Genomic DNA, 15,341 nt, shown 5'->3' with positions numbered 1-15,341 from the left:
TAGAAATGAGAAGGGAAGCCTTACAATTAGCATTGTTGTATCAGCCTGTGAAATCTCTTCCTGGAGGTACACCAGTGGTACTGAGATGCACACACAGCCCCTGTTGTTATCTGCCTGAGGTTTTCAGGGTCTTGCTGCCCTGACATGCTGCTGATGAGGAAGCAGGGCCAGCAGGAGCAGCTGGGGGGCTGTTTGGAGCCCCTGTGTGAGGAGCAGCTGGATTTGACAGCACTGGCAGTAGCACTCTGCAAAGCAGGGATTTGATGAGAAGAACATCTGCTGAAGACAAATAACAGGGCAAGAGAAGTCTGAAGACTTGCTGAATGGTAACTCAGACTTCAAGCTAGTGTTTGCAATGCAGTGCATCCTACTTTTTCTACTTTCTTCTCCAGAGAGGTGAGGGGATTCTTATGGACACCCTGGAAACATTCTGTATGGATTGACCCACTGGAGAGCAGTTTGGCAAGAGGAAGCTAGGTCTGGCTGCAGCTCAGAACTCACCCGTGTTCCTTCATTATGGGAATGTTAAATATGAAGTAATTATCCCTCTTTCTTGGTAACAGTAGAGCACAGGGAGATGCTGCACTGTAGCCATTTTCCTGGTTGTATCTGGTGGTCGCCCTTCAGGAAGGAGTGAGGGCATCAGTTCTCCCTTCACCACTGACCAGTGGAGTATTCCCATCCTGCCTCTATACGGAACAATATCAACTGGAGATTCTTAGTTCCCTCCCGAGTCCATTGTGCTGCTCTGGATGGCTTAACCCACCCAGTTAGATTAACTAGGCTGATTCCTCCAAGGGCTGAGGGAACAGAGGGAGAAATTCACTGTGAATATTGGTTCATATTTGAAAGTGAATTTTCATTCAGAACAGAGCCATGTGCACATGACTGCTGCAGCTAAACCAACCAAGCATTGAATTGAGGCTATTCATAACAAACTGTCCATGAATGGCCTGCAGGGCAAAAACTATCTGCAGGAGAAATTCATGGGCAATTTTGACTAATGAATTAATTTGCGAATTTGGCTTGCAGTTTGCAGACAATTCACAAATCAAAAAACAAACAAACAAACAAACAAACCACAAAAACAAAAAAAAAACAAAACCACATATTAAACTTATTGAATAAATGATTTACAGTGAAATATATGTTCAGCTTTAATCTCTGCAACACGTATAGTTTACAGTGTTAGAAACCATTTTAGGATTAGCTGTGGGAGCTACATGTCAATGAGTGGTCTGTGAAAAAACCCACTCCTTTCAGAACAAATATATGAAGAACTGCTAATGTCACCTGCTGCAGAGGAAGCCTGGTAAAGAGCTCATGCTTGGGAAAGGACAGCTGGACACCAGCAGTGTCTCTGGGCTCCTCAGAGAAGAATTTAAGGCTTGAAACTGGTTGTTCTTGCTGATTGCAGTAACTGAGAACAAAAATGGAGTGACAGCCTATGTGTGGTGGCCATTTGAGTAATTGTGCTTCTGCAATGATATTCACTGAGAGACAGAGCTGTGATCAATTTTCACCAAGGCTGTAAGAAACATACCTCAAACCTTGTTATTTAACAAGAGTGTTGATGTATTTCAGGTACTAAATGTTCATCTGCCTGGAAGTTCTTTGCAGCTAGGCAAGGCATGACTTTGTGTCTTTAATCCACAGCATTTTAATGGTGCTAATACTGACAAGTCCTGCTGGGAGAACACAAGCTACACCTTCAATGAACATGCTTTCAGGTTTGTGTGGAAATGTTCCCAACTATCCTCTCTTTGGTGATCCTCTAGACTCTGTCCCACTCTGCATTGCCCCTTTTAAGGCCAGCCTTCTGTGCATGGCCCTCCTGCTGCAGGGTCCCTTTGGCTGGGCCCTATTCGTACATCCCAATGCTTGCTGGCATTGAGTGTCTGTTTTCCCTGGCGAGTGGTGGGGAGTGGGACCAGCTCAATGCTTCTACACAACACAGGCAACAGGAACTGCTCCATACCACTCCTTTGCAGCAGCAGGAACTGCTGGAAGTGCAGCTGACTTCTGAAACTCATCTGACAGCAGAAATAAGGTAACACAGAAAATACCAATCCAGGACAAAATGAAAATGTTTCCATTTTTGTTGGAAATTATGGACAGCCCTCCCGCAAGCACTTTCAAGTTGTGTGATAACCCGCTGTTTGTTAAGTCCATCCTGCTTTTTTTTTCCCTCAAGTGCACCGAAAGTTTCTAAAAACCGAGTTTGGCTGGGGGGAGATACATGATGCACAATGCCATCGTTATGAAGGGAAGCTATAGAAGGAGTTTAATCTCCATTGGAGAGTAATAATGGGCTTGGTGTGGCATTTCATGACAAGTGTCTTCCGGGAATACACCTCATCGTATGGATATGAGTTTGTGCTGCTCCTCTGCTTCTCACAATATCATCAAAGATGGATCTCACCCTTCCTTCTCTTACAATCACTGGCCATGGTTACTCCACTACCCACTTGTGATACGGTTCCCTGCTTGTTCTCCCATCCCTTCATCCCCCCACTGTGGCTCAGTTGCCGTATCTCCTCCCTGGCCTGCTTCAGATACTGGCTTCAGGCCGGGGTTAACTAATCCAGCATGTTCCATAGCAGGCTTGTTTACGGTAGCAGTAGAAATAGAAACACAGACAGTGAGAATAAATGAACATTGGCTCATACTCGTTTTAGTAATGGTGGTGTTTCAGTAACTAAATGGCCCAGATTTGACTATGAAAACATTTCCAAATGCATGGAGGTTTTAAAGTATTTGACTTTGGAACAATTACTGTTAAAGTCTATTAATTTTGTGGCATGATTCAGATGTCAAAAAAAAGAGAACTTACAGCAATGATAGTACTCTGTTTTGGTACAAACAATACAAAGCAAAGTGACTTTCCTGGAAGCACCCGTCTTGCAAACACTTTCAAATTCTGATTCATCAAGAGGAATAGGAACTGGAGGAAACTATCCTGAAGCCATAATGGAGAATTCTTAAGTTAAGAGTGATCTTAATAACATTGTTCTCTCTTTTTACGGCTCACTTTCATTATTGCAAATCAATGTTTTTAAGTGTATGTCTTCTGTTACCCTTAAACCTTACCTGGTGATGAAGCAAATTTCTGAATAATAGGACACACATTCAGACACAGCAATCTTTTTGGGCTGCTTTGTCTTTATTTAAGCTCGGGCTGGCAAACCCTTGTTTCATCTGCTGTCCTGTGTGTGGCACTGTAAAGTCGTGAGGAAGCCCACCACTTTGCTGCAAGGAGCAGGGCCTTGGCAAGCCCTCACAGTACAGGGTCCTGCATTGTGAAAGGACAAGAATTGCCCTGATCCTCTTTGGGAAGGGGCAAAGGAACAGTAGAAGAGAAACCAAGAGAAAGCAATGCAGTGAAAACGTGGTGCTGACTTAGGATCTGTGGAAATGCAGTGAACCCAAAGACCCATTCACAGAAGGGTGGGCAGGGCTTCTCTGAGTTTTTGTTTTTCCCTAGCACAACCCTTGAAGAAAGCAGGACCCTGGACAGACAGTCCAGAGGGCAGTATTTTAATCAGTGTTCTGTCAAATATGAACTATGGGAAAATGTTGAGTGAATTTGGATTAATTAGCCTACAGAAAAGAAGGCTGAAGGGGGAAGGTGGTAGCAGCCTGTAAAATGCTCCTTCAAGGGAAAAAGGCAATAAACTTATTCTCATCCATTGTGGACAGGACAAGAAATAATGGGCTTAAATTGCAGCAAGGAAGATTCAGGCTAGAAATAAAATGGCCATGGCAGAGAAAACCCAAAATGTATTGCCTGGGGAGAGTGTGAAGATTCCATCACTGAAAAGCTTTTTAGGAGCAGATTAGGTGGTCATTTGCCACGCATGGTTTAGTTCTAGTTCATCTTACCTCATGGCAAGGGATAAGATAGGTGGTGTCTTGAGGTTCCTCCGTGCCTTTTTTACTGTGTGGTTCTAGATGTGCCTGGAATTCGATCAGCCCCACACATGGGTTGGAGAACTGGTGTCAAAGGCAAGAAAAAGTCCTCGCACAATAAGAACACAGATTCTATGCTCCCTTGTACTGTTCTATGTTCTCAAATGCCTATTAAAAATACACCCAGGTGTGTTCCCTTCCAGTGGTGGCAGGAGATAGGCATTAGGGGGAGGGTTGGAATTATAGACAGTTGAAACAATGGGTGTCCTCTGCAATAAGAGATGTCCTATCATATTTATTTTCACAAATAGATAGAGGTGGTTCAAGGTAGTTGGTCAAAGTAAGCTGTTAAAATCATGCTCAGGCTTCAAATGTTTTTCAGATTTTTTTCCTCTAAACCTTTTTCGCCTTGATCCCTGTTATAGTTTTAGTAATTCCTGGAAGTCCTTTTCCCCATGCTGGCTTATGCTCTTCCTGATCTTTCTCCTTTTAATCCCAGGAGAATTAACCAGCCAGTCCATCTGAAAGCCACACAGCTCCTCCTCCTCTTTCACTCTCCCTCTGTCCTTTCAGCCTGCCCCACAGAGACCCCACTATCCTCAAGGCTGTCAAATCCTGACAAAACCAAACAGAATAAACACTCTTTGGTTGCTGTGCATTTATGCCCCTGTTGTTGCCTTTCCCCTCAGAGGAAGAGGGCTGGGCATCTCTGACTGTTTCTTTGACCATATGGTGACACCATCTCTGTCTTTGTCAATTCATGATGTTCAGAAAACGTTCACTTTCTGCTCCTTCCCAACCCCCAAGGTCTCTCCTGTGCTGTCCCAGATGTTATGCAAAATACAGCAGGCATTTATCACACCAGGCATGTTTAGATGATTTATAAGGCAGTACCACCTGCCCTTCAGTCTCCCAGAAACATGTGCTGCTGACATTCTACAAGGAAATGCTTGTTCCTCCAGTCCAAAGGGCTGGTGACAGGCTCTGGAAATCAGGTGGGCTGGCTTTCTTGTGCTCGATGGAGGAATCATAAAAGAGAGAAGGAAGAAAGCAAGTAGTTTTCTGAAGCTTGCCTCAGCAGAGCAGCCCCAGTGCATAATATTCCTGAAACCATGAGCCTTGATTTCCAGGCCTCCTCAGACTCAGGCACAATCACACCCACCTCCCTGGATGCTGCTGTCCCAGCATTCTGGCATGGCCCCCTGCCTGGGGTAAATTTATTTTGATACCTGTGTGCTGAGGTGTTCTTGTTGTCAGGACCCAACACGTTTTTTGCCATCTGAACTAGGTTAGCAGTGACCACTGCTTAAAGTTAAGACAGCTGCTTCAGCCTGAAATGGGGATGGGATTGCTTTCAGGAGCACCTCAGGCAGCAGATCTGGCCAAGCAATGATGTCTTCTTGGCTGCAGCTGGAAGAGCACATGACACCCAGCCTTGATATTTGTGACTGTGGAAGTATCACCGAACACAGGCAAAAAGAGCTATGAGCTTGATATTATTTTAAAACATCCAAAGATGTTTTTGCCTGATGTGTGAAGGACACCAAATAAGGATAGAAAATCATTAACCTGTCTCTACACAGCCTTTAAATATCTTCTGTGCAAAGCCATCAACAACCTAGGTGAGATATGTTGCAGTTCCTCCCACAGGGAGAGCTCTGAAGGGAAATTTCCACTGGCCTCCTGAAGAGACAGAGCTGGTCATCCGTACCTGGTAGGGCCATCTTACTGCTTTAGTTATGATTATTTCAGCTGGAAAGCAGTGCTCTGCCAAGAAAATATGATCCCAGTTAGTGTCTAGTCAAAGTAAATAAACAGTAAGTCCCGCTTCTCACTCATACTGCTGTGGTGTTAAAAGCCTAAGGAAAACCTAACTCCAAATCTTCTCACATCGTGGTTTCTCATGCTTGCATGCCATCACAGCCCTATTTTGTATCTTCTGATGGCAGCACGCATTTGTGTGGCCTCTATTTTATCAGACAATATTTTAAAAGTAGCGCTGGGAACATTCACAATGTCACAGGAGACGAAAACTGGAAGTTTATCAGTTCAATCCCTCCTCTGCCCCATATTTCTTGTATATCTGACGTGAAACCCAGTATGTGTTATACCAGAGGGTGTAGAGCAGAGCAGAGCAGAATTCCCGTACAATGCTTGAAGTTTAATGAGGGTGAACATGAAGCCCCCCACGTGGCGTGAAGTCAGCTCGACAAGCACTGAGCATGCACTTTGTGTCAGGAAACTGTACGTAAAGCAAATAAAAAACAGAGGTGGCCTTAGAGTGGATTTCCTCTGAGTATAAGAACAAGAAAGAAGGAAGTAGGTGCAGAAAACAGGCAGCTCTCTCTTTCCTTGCATTCCTTTGTCTTGGAAATAAGCAGAAGAGTCTGAGGGTTAGGTATGGGTGGAAAAGTAACACCTCCCAGTCAGACAGGGTGCACTTGAGAGGAGCCAGCAGGTTATAATGACAGCCCTTGCTAATGTTTGCAGAAAGTACTCTGAGTGAGGGCCACTGGAGCGAGCTAAAGCCTATCTGTGCACACCAGCTTTGGGTAGTGAAGATTATATGGTGCAAGGCCCTCTTCTCACAGCAGCTGTGTTTTTTCCTGCTTTCAGTTCGCATCATTGTGAGCTCTGCCATCGTGACATTTTGCAGCAAGCACCCGTCTGCAGTATTTCCTTAATGACGAGAAGTGCTAGATTTCAGTCCCTCTGTTTCCTGACAGGAGTCACAATGCCCTTCCTCTAGAGCAGAGGGTGTAGGCGCTGTGTGTTACTGCTGTAGCTTTGTGTTTCTGGAGGTGGTTGTTTGGTTAGACTCGCTGGTGATACAGGTTTGCCGGGGATCCCTTAGCTGTCATCAGAGCTATAAAACAAAACCCCACCTGACCCCCAGTGACAGGCTGCTGGGATGGGAAACCTCTGTTAGTGCACAGCAACCAGGTAAATAGAGCTGGGAAAGCCTCCAGAGCCCACTGCTGTGCCAGAGAGTGATTGTCTCCCAGGCTCCTCGGCATGAGCGGAGCAACAGGCGTTCCTCAGGGAGACAGGTCAGCATCTCCATTATCGAGTGTGCCCATCAGAGGCTAAATCTCCACCCTTTTAATTTCACCCTATTCTTCATAGCTGTAAGACCTTTATTCCTCCCAGGACAATTATTCTTCCATCAAATACTTGCAGCAGGTTAAGTATGCTCCTCTGGGTATAGTGAGGCAGCTATACATATTTAGCTCTCTTTTCCTCTCCAGGAATCAATTTCCCCAGCCCTTTAATCACGTTTACTGCTCTTCTCTGAATCTGTGCAGTTGCTGGTATTTTGCATTGGTTCCCATTCATCTCTGGGCTTTTGATGAGCTGTAAGGCTTCATCTTTGCCCTTTTTTCTACCAGCAGAGAGGCAATCTAGTGAAACAGGTGACACTGAGCTAGTGGCATTTTGTGACTGTGATTCTCTGCCTTAAACTGCTGGTTGATCTCAGAGATCAGTTGCTTGTTGCAGCCTTTCACATTGGGTGAACCGAGACAACAACAGTTTCCTCTCCTGTGAAGTTCTTGGAGATCTGTGTGTGTGAACACGATAGATGCAAGAAATTGTACAGCTGTTATTGCCACCAAGAGTGGCTGGGATGGGGAGAGGGGTTCTCAGGCAGCCTCCCTCAAACACCCACACACCAGCGGAGAGGCATTTGTGTTCCCTGGAGTCCCTCTCTGCTGTGCAGCTCACGTCTCTCTGAGCTATGGAAGTCTCAAAGGAAGGAGGGCAGCTTAAACTCAGGCTGGGGGCAATTATGTTGCTTAACAATTTCACCTCCTTCTGATTCTTTCTTGTCAGTGAGGGACCAGCACATTAACTCTCAATAAATTAGGTAATTATGTTGTGTTTTAATCTCTCTGTAATATTTCACCGTTGAGTTTCCTAACAGAACCAAGACACTTACTGACAGCTTTTTCTCCTTACTCAACCTGGTATTTGATCCCTATAGGAGCAGCTTGGTTTCTCCCAGGATCTTGGATGCCAGTAAAGAGCTCTGCTCAACTTTCTTCCCTGCCATCTGCCATCCTGGCATTTCTTGGCCTCAGAACAGCAGATCAGATTTCACCTTAATCAAATTGCAAAGCACTGAGGTGGGAGCTGTGGTCTCCAGGCACTGTCTCTTGGACTGAAGTGGGACATCACAGTGGGCACAAGGCAGCAGATTCCTGCCAATGAGCTTCCCAGTGCCAGTGCACAGAGCGTGGATCCCTCCTGGACAGGACCTGAAGGAAAAGACAGAGCAGCTGGGAGCTGGGTGACTCTGCTTTGCCAGAAATACTGAGCAAACACTGCTGGCTGCCCAGCTGTAAGGAACTGACTCCAAGCCTCCTTACTACAGGCATCCTATCAAGGCTGATATGTGTCTGCCTGGCTGGAGAGGCATCATCAGCCAGTGGCAGGGACAGGGCAAATCTGTGCCAATGGATGTGAGGCTGGAAAATGTGTCAGGCTGAATCCTACATACACCTTTTTGTGTCAGGGGAGATAAATCTTAGGGAAGAAGCTTGGCTTATTTTAGAGCTGGGGGAGGGAGTTTTCTTCAGTGAGCTCTTCAGAGATATGTTATGGTCCACATGATCTGATGCCCAGAACAGGACTAGGGTGAAATTCTGGTCTGTCATTTAGGATGAAGTCCTACATGGTCCTGCTTTCCCATGTAGTCACAGCTACTGTCCAACCCTTGCAACTGCTAAGACAACTCAATTACTCAATTTTTATTTCTTCTGAAGCTACCCGGATGTCTGTAAGTACTCTGGGCTGCGGGGAAACACCCACAGTCTGAGGGCTTGGACAAAGAGCTGAGGATCACCTGTCTGACAACTGGAGAATAGGAGGGGCATCCCCACTTCTTCCCCTCTGTGGGTGCTCACAGAGCATGGCCCATGCCTGAAGTCTGCTATTCTCCACAGCAGGCTGGGAGCAGGCTGGTGAGAGGTGAAGTGGCTGCACAGTGCAGATGTGTGAGACGGGCACACAGTGAGGAACAGGAGGGTGAGCACAAGGGCATGAGTGAGTAAGAGCCAAGTTGGAGAGAAGACTTAGTTAAGGGTAACATCAAAGAAATGTCAGGGAAGTAGGAAAGTTTGGAGCAGAGCTAAGAAGTAGGAAGGTCACTGTGGAGCAGTTCTGCCATGACACTCAGCAATAACATTTATGTACTGCTACAGCTTTTAGTCAAACAGAAAAAAGAAAACCAGAGGCCTTAAGCTCTAGTCCTAGCTCCAGCCACATACCATCCCTTGGGTCAGGCCAAAGCTTCATGCAGGTTCTGGCTGGAACGGTGATTAAGTAGCATTGCAGGAGATTTGATGTTTAGATGCACGGTGTCATAGTACATGCAGACTAGTGGAGATGCTTAAATGCCACAGAGATGTGTGAAAGGACAAGTTGTAGACCAGATACCCTTGTGCCTTTTAGGATAGATAGATAGATAGATAGATAGATAGATAGATAGATAGATAGATAGATAGATAGATAGATAGATAGATAGATAGATAAAGTGCCTTTTAGTATATATAGACTTTTAGTACATATAGATTATGGGCTGTGTCTCCAGGATCATTCTGTTTCAGTGATGATCTTCTGTCCTTCAAGGCTGCTGCATACAATGTTCATTTTTTCTTTTTGCTCAGTGTGATGGCTATTTTGGAAGCCATTTTAGATGGCACATTCTCCATTTAAGCTGCAGAGGGCAAATCTAGGCACTTGCATGAACATTTGTGATTGTAACTTGGGAAGGGAAGGAAAGGTGAGGTATTGAATGATTAAATCCTTGATTGGCACTACCTGCATGTGACAAAGGTTGTGGTGGGAGCAGGTCTGCCACAGGCAAGTGTCTGTGGCAGACCTTGCTGGAACGGTGTAAAATGCTACAACTCTTTGGCATACTTAGATGAGTGTTTTTAGGTCTCAACTGTGAGTCCTCTCCTGTGAAGGGTTGTAACAAACAGCAGGAGCTGCCATCTTCTTAAACTGTGTTGGCTCAATCAGTAAAGAGCTGCCAGTTTGGCAGGAAAAGAGAAAACGTCTGCAGATGTACTGTAAATATGAGTTTGTGATCACCTGGCCTCTGTGTCACAGCAATGTTCAGAATCTTTGTTCCTCAGCACCGCATAGAGCTGTGGGCTGTCCACACCAGCAGTTTGCAGTCAACCACTCAGGGCAGCTTGTGAGAAAGGTAGAAAGAGTGCTGTCACCCCGTTTAAGAAGGCACAATTTTCAGTTGTCACAATCCCCACCAAAGAAAAGGTACCAGAGCTGAACGGTATAAAATGATACAATATGGTATGATATATGATGAAATGATATATAAAATGATATGATGATATGATATGATTGATATGATATGATATGATATGATATGATATGATATGATATGATATGATATGATTGATATGATGTGATATATGATATATAAATATCCTGCCCAGGCTGCCCTGGGAGCTGCCAGTTGTTGTGGCAATGGTGATGCTGCCTAATGCAGGTGAGGTCCTGACTCTGCTCCTTCACAAGGGAGATGCTTGTCCTTTCCTCAAGATAAGAGCAACACAGACTGAAAGGGTAAAGCAGTTACTACTTGAGCAGAGAAGCTACTCTGAAGTTAAAAGCTGCTCAGAAAACTGACAGGAAAGGAAAATCTGAAGAAACCCACCATGCAGTAGTGCCTTGTACCACAGGTGAGAGTGCACTGGGCTACAGGAGCTATTGTTCCCTCAAGGATACTGGGCTATATGGAGACTGAAGGGCACCACCCCTTCAAACTGTTCCTTAGGAGGCCATGGATCCCTGTTGGGAAAGATGTGCAGCTCATTGGCTGTCTGCTGTAAACTTAGGAAAGGAGTTGTGCTTTCCTTCAGCACCACTCACTTGAGATGTTTCTGAATATGTATATTTGGACAGTATCCAAAATTACTGACTTGAAATATGAGGCCATAATATGTTTATAGGTGGAATCTAGGCACAGGAGAGAGGCAAGGTGCACAGCATGTTAGCAAGGATTACAACCCAAAAATACCAGTCACGCAATATATCCAATCTCGTCTGAGAGAAAGGAGACAGGCAGGGGAGACAGATGTTTGACAACAGGTTTTATGTGAAGTGGTGAGGTGATGGGTGCTTTTAAAAAAGAAGGCTCCTAATATTTCTTCTGTTCAGAGCAGGCCATGTCCCTTTGCCAGGGAATGCAGATGCTGCTTAGCTAGAGAGACGAGTGACTCGGGGAAAAATCATCACTTGTTTTCCTGTTTAAACAAAGATGCTTTCTCGTAATGATAACCAAAGCAGGAATCAGCATCTCTTGGCAAACAAAGTGACATTAAAAGCATTTGCTGGAAATGCTTTCCACTTTGTTCTTGAAAAATGTCCAGAGGATATTGATAGAGTAGAAGAGGATCAGTTCTTCAGCAGGGGTCCAGCTTCTGTAATTTGAAGTCTGGGAGGGGAAAGACCAGAAGGGTGGTGAAGAACCTTTAGTGAGATCTAGGAGTTTCTTCCTCCGGGAAGCTTTGTATATTAAACCCACTAATCACTGGATGCCATCTGGCAAAATCAAAAGACAGAAAATACGCTCTTTCAAAATATGTTTAGAAGCTATTGGGATACGTCATCTCTGTTGGGGGGATGATTCACCAGCATGGGATAAGAAAACCACTGGGGAAATCATCCCTAGCATACAGATGAATCCAGGAACAGAGCCCAGCAATGTTGCTTTGAACACATCGCTGCTCTGTTCCCGTGGGATGAAGGCAGCAGCAAGGACTGACAGAGGATTTGCCTGTTCTTCAGAGAGAGAAAGTTGTGCAAAGAGGCACAAATGCTTTGCACAGAGGCAAAACATTCTGGCTTTGGGCTCTGTGGCTCCCTCACAGTCAACCCCTGGGGTTGCTTCGGAGGGTGTGCCTGGCAGCAGAGTATCCTGCTGAGTATAGATGGTCCTACACAGGATGGGAATAGTGGTTCCACTGTGCCTGAGGCTACACAGCTGCACTGTGGAAAGTGGGCTCAGCAATCCTTAAGGCTGTCCTTCCAGGCTGCAGGTGCAGACAGTGCTGGGATGCACACTGTGGACAGGACTCCAAGGCCTAAGGTTCTGTCAGAAAGAAGCAAACTTTTCAGGAGCTAGACTGAGATGAGCTGAACTCCTACCAGAACCAAGGCTTGTCTGTCGTCTCACTGGTGTCCCTCAAAAGAACAAGAGCTCCTTGTCACAAAAGGAAGTGCAGTAGAATACCAGGCCCAAACTCTACTGAAATAGGAGGTTAAAAGAAGAAAAAAATAAACCAGAAGCAAATCCTGGTACTTAACATATTCTTTAGAAAACTTTCCACTCTGGTGGTAATTAGAGCAACTGAAAAAACTGTTTAAGAGTCAAGGCAACTACTTTGCCCACTGTTTAAGAGTCACCCCAACTTTCTTGGATCCCTTGAGCTTACAACAATTTTTAAAATCGGAGAAGATTCCTTGGCCTGCGGATACCTTACAGAGCCTCAGTGCAGTGAAGGAAAGTCTTGCCTTCTGCCACGGAGGCTTACATGCAGGTGGGACTCTGTGCTGATCAGTTGTGTATGGAGAGCCTGAGTGTAACTCCTGTGGCTTAACAACCCTGAGCAGCCTCACCTGCACTCTCCACTCAGACACCCTCCACCACTGCTCAGGGCTTTTAGGCTCCAACACAGCCTCTCAGTCTTGGCTTGGAGCTGTGCCTCTGGTTTGAAAAGACACTGTGTATGCTCAGCTTTTGGTTTATCTTTACTTGTGGAGTAGTTGTGTTTTTGTTGCCTCTCGATTTTAGGTGAGTGACCTCAGCCTCAAGGAAAAAGGGTGGGAAAAGTAAAGTAGAGACTTCCTCAGCAGCTGCTGACCACCTCTCCCCATCCCCCCTCAAAAAAAAAAAAAAAAAGTAATCTATTCATTATTGCTTCTGTTGTGGAAATGAAGGAATTCAGAGAAAGTGATCACTAAGAGGAAATGACAGACAGATTTCCAATTTTCCCCATGTGGGAAAGAAATGTCAGGCTTTCTTCTTTATTCACTTGTTTTTAATGTTTCTAGTGCCAATAGCTTGAACAAGTCTGTGTTACAAATCAGGAGCTGGCATCTGACCTCTCAGAGAAAGAAGCTGAAATGAAGCATACATGTGAGTATTAAAATGTGTGGGAAATCTGCATTGCCTGATCTGCATTCGCTCCTGAGAATGAGAAGCAGGCATGTTTTTGTAGTGCCACTAACCTGTGGAACTCACTGCCATGTGATAGCTTTGGGGTGGGAAGCTCAGCAGAATTCACAAGGTGGAGGGGTGTTAAATTAGCCAGGGAGAGTATACATATTTACATTAGACAGGTGAAAAGTGCAGAAGGGGCGCAAACCTTCCTGCTTGAGGGTGTCTGCTCCCTGAAAACTGACTGCTTCAAGGAAGGAACTTCTCCTGTTGGTGGGCTGCTAATTGGCAGGATGGCACAGGCTCTTCTGCAGCTTCTTGTGCTCATCACACGGGGAGCCAGGCCCCTGAGCTGCACTGACCTTCACACATGATCCAGTCTAGCACTTGTTTTCCTTGTTTCCCAGTTTTGTGAAACACCAGAAGCTGATGGTGGGGTTGCACTGAGAATGTAGTGAGTCGGCAGCAGTTTAGTAGGAGGTGACGTTATTTGTGCAGTGATGTGTTGACAGATGTGTGAATTGTACACAAACACAATACGTGAAGTTGTGCAGCAAAGAAACAAGTGACTCGTGCTTCTGAACAGGATCTTCCTTGCTGTGGAATTCTCACTCCTGCTGCTCATTTCCCACCTCCAGGCTGAACAATAAAATCAGGCAGTCTGCAAAGTGCTGTGAAACCTGTCTCCAGGTTCTGGTGCCAGCTGCAAGCCTGCTGTTCTGCTGGCTCCTCAGGGCTGCTGTGGGTGCTGGAGAGGGGAATGGGGGGCCCATGAAGCTAAACAGTGCTCACAGCTGTGTGGGGAGGGCGCTGTACGAGACTAACCACGGTAATCAGAAGTGAGAACTCAAGGAACAAGTACTCAGTATTCAGTCACTGTCAGAGCCAGGACAAAGAGCTGAGTTCTTGATCCCCTTACATGTGCTCCAGCCATTTTTCAAGGCTGCTGGACTTGTATGACTGTGCTGGAGACTAGAGGAGTGTGAATGAAGAGAGCAGAACAATTATCTCTGTAGAGACAAAGAAACACATCTTTCCTCTCTAGGTTAGAAGAATGGTAGAGGAAAACATGGTTAGGGGCTTTCCAGAATTTTCCTGAAGACAGTAGCAAGTCCTAAGGAGGAATATTACAGTAACTTTTCTACTCTTGTCTTCTGTTGCAGCAGCAAGCTCTCCCTGTAATGCCCCATCTTGTCTCTATTTGTATTGTAGTCACACTTCCCAGCCATGTCTGAAATGGGATACAGAGAAGAACAGTAGGACTTGCCCTGAAAGTGTCACCCCTAATTAATATCCTCCAAGGTAGCTCCCTAATTAGCATGCAGATGTGGTTTCAGTGCAGCTCGTTAGTGGGCTCACTTCCCAGAGGAGGGTGGCTGGGTGTGACACTGATACTCTGTGGTGCCACAGGGAGCTGCCACAAGGCTACAGACACTGGGCAGTGGCAGCCACCACACCAGGAGAGCAGGGCCTGCCTGGGCAAAGCCATTTGTGGCTGGGAATGGAGTGAAACAAGAAGGGTCCATCCGATAGGGTGGAAGAAAGAAGCCCAAAGTGTGACCAAGGATCTGGCTGGCAAAGTGGACAAAGGGACCTCACAGGCTTGTGTCCTGTATTCTCCACATCTGTGTCTACTCATGGCCATCACTTAGGTACTAAAGCCATTTCTTCCTCACAGAACTGTTCTGAAGTTGCTCTGCCCAGCTCTAAAAAGCATACAAGTTCTGTACTTTAGTACTTCTATCATCTCCTGTTTCTTGTCTTTTGGTGATCAAAATGTTTATGAGTTTATTTGATAGTTTTTGTGACAGAAAGGGTCAGACTCATTCTGCACAGGCAAAATCTAAATTTTATGGAAACATTCCTAGCAAAACTTCTGTTGTCTCTCACCGACCTCTTCTGTTTGGACATAATTCAACACTAGAAATATTAAGAGGGAGAAAAATCCAGCAGAAATCCTCCAAGGTCTACCATGCTGCTAGTAGGGATGCTAGTAGACAAACTGAAAGAAGTACTACTTTATCAAACAGATCAGACCAAAATGCTGGTTTTCAACACGCTGAGCCATCAAGTGTGTGAAATCTGGAGTCTCTTTGAATCAGTGGTTCAGCATGGACTTGCAGAAATCTATTCATTTGGCCATCTCTTCAGCTTCCTGGAGTTGTCTGTGTGCAGTTCCTGTGGTTTTCCCCTGTACCATTTCTACATTATCATGAGCTGAATGTGTTTTTTTCCCCATGTT

The sequence above is a fragment of the Prinia subflava genome, chromosome 28 (genome assembly GCF_021018805.1).
Source record: "Prinia subflava isolate CZ2003 ecotype Zambia chromosome 28, Cam_Psub_1.2, whole genome shotgun sequence".
Lineage (NCBI taxonomy): Eukaryota > Metazoa > Chordata > Aves > Passeriformes > Cisticolidae > Prinia > Prinia subflava.
This window is presented reverse-complemented; position numbering follows the sequence as displayed.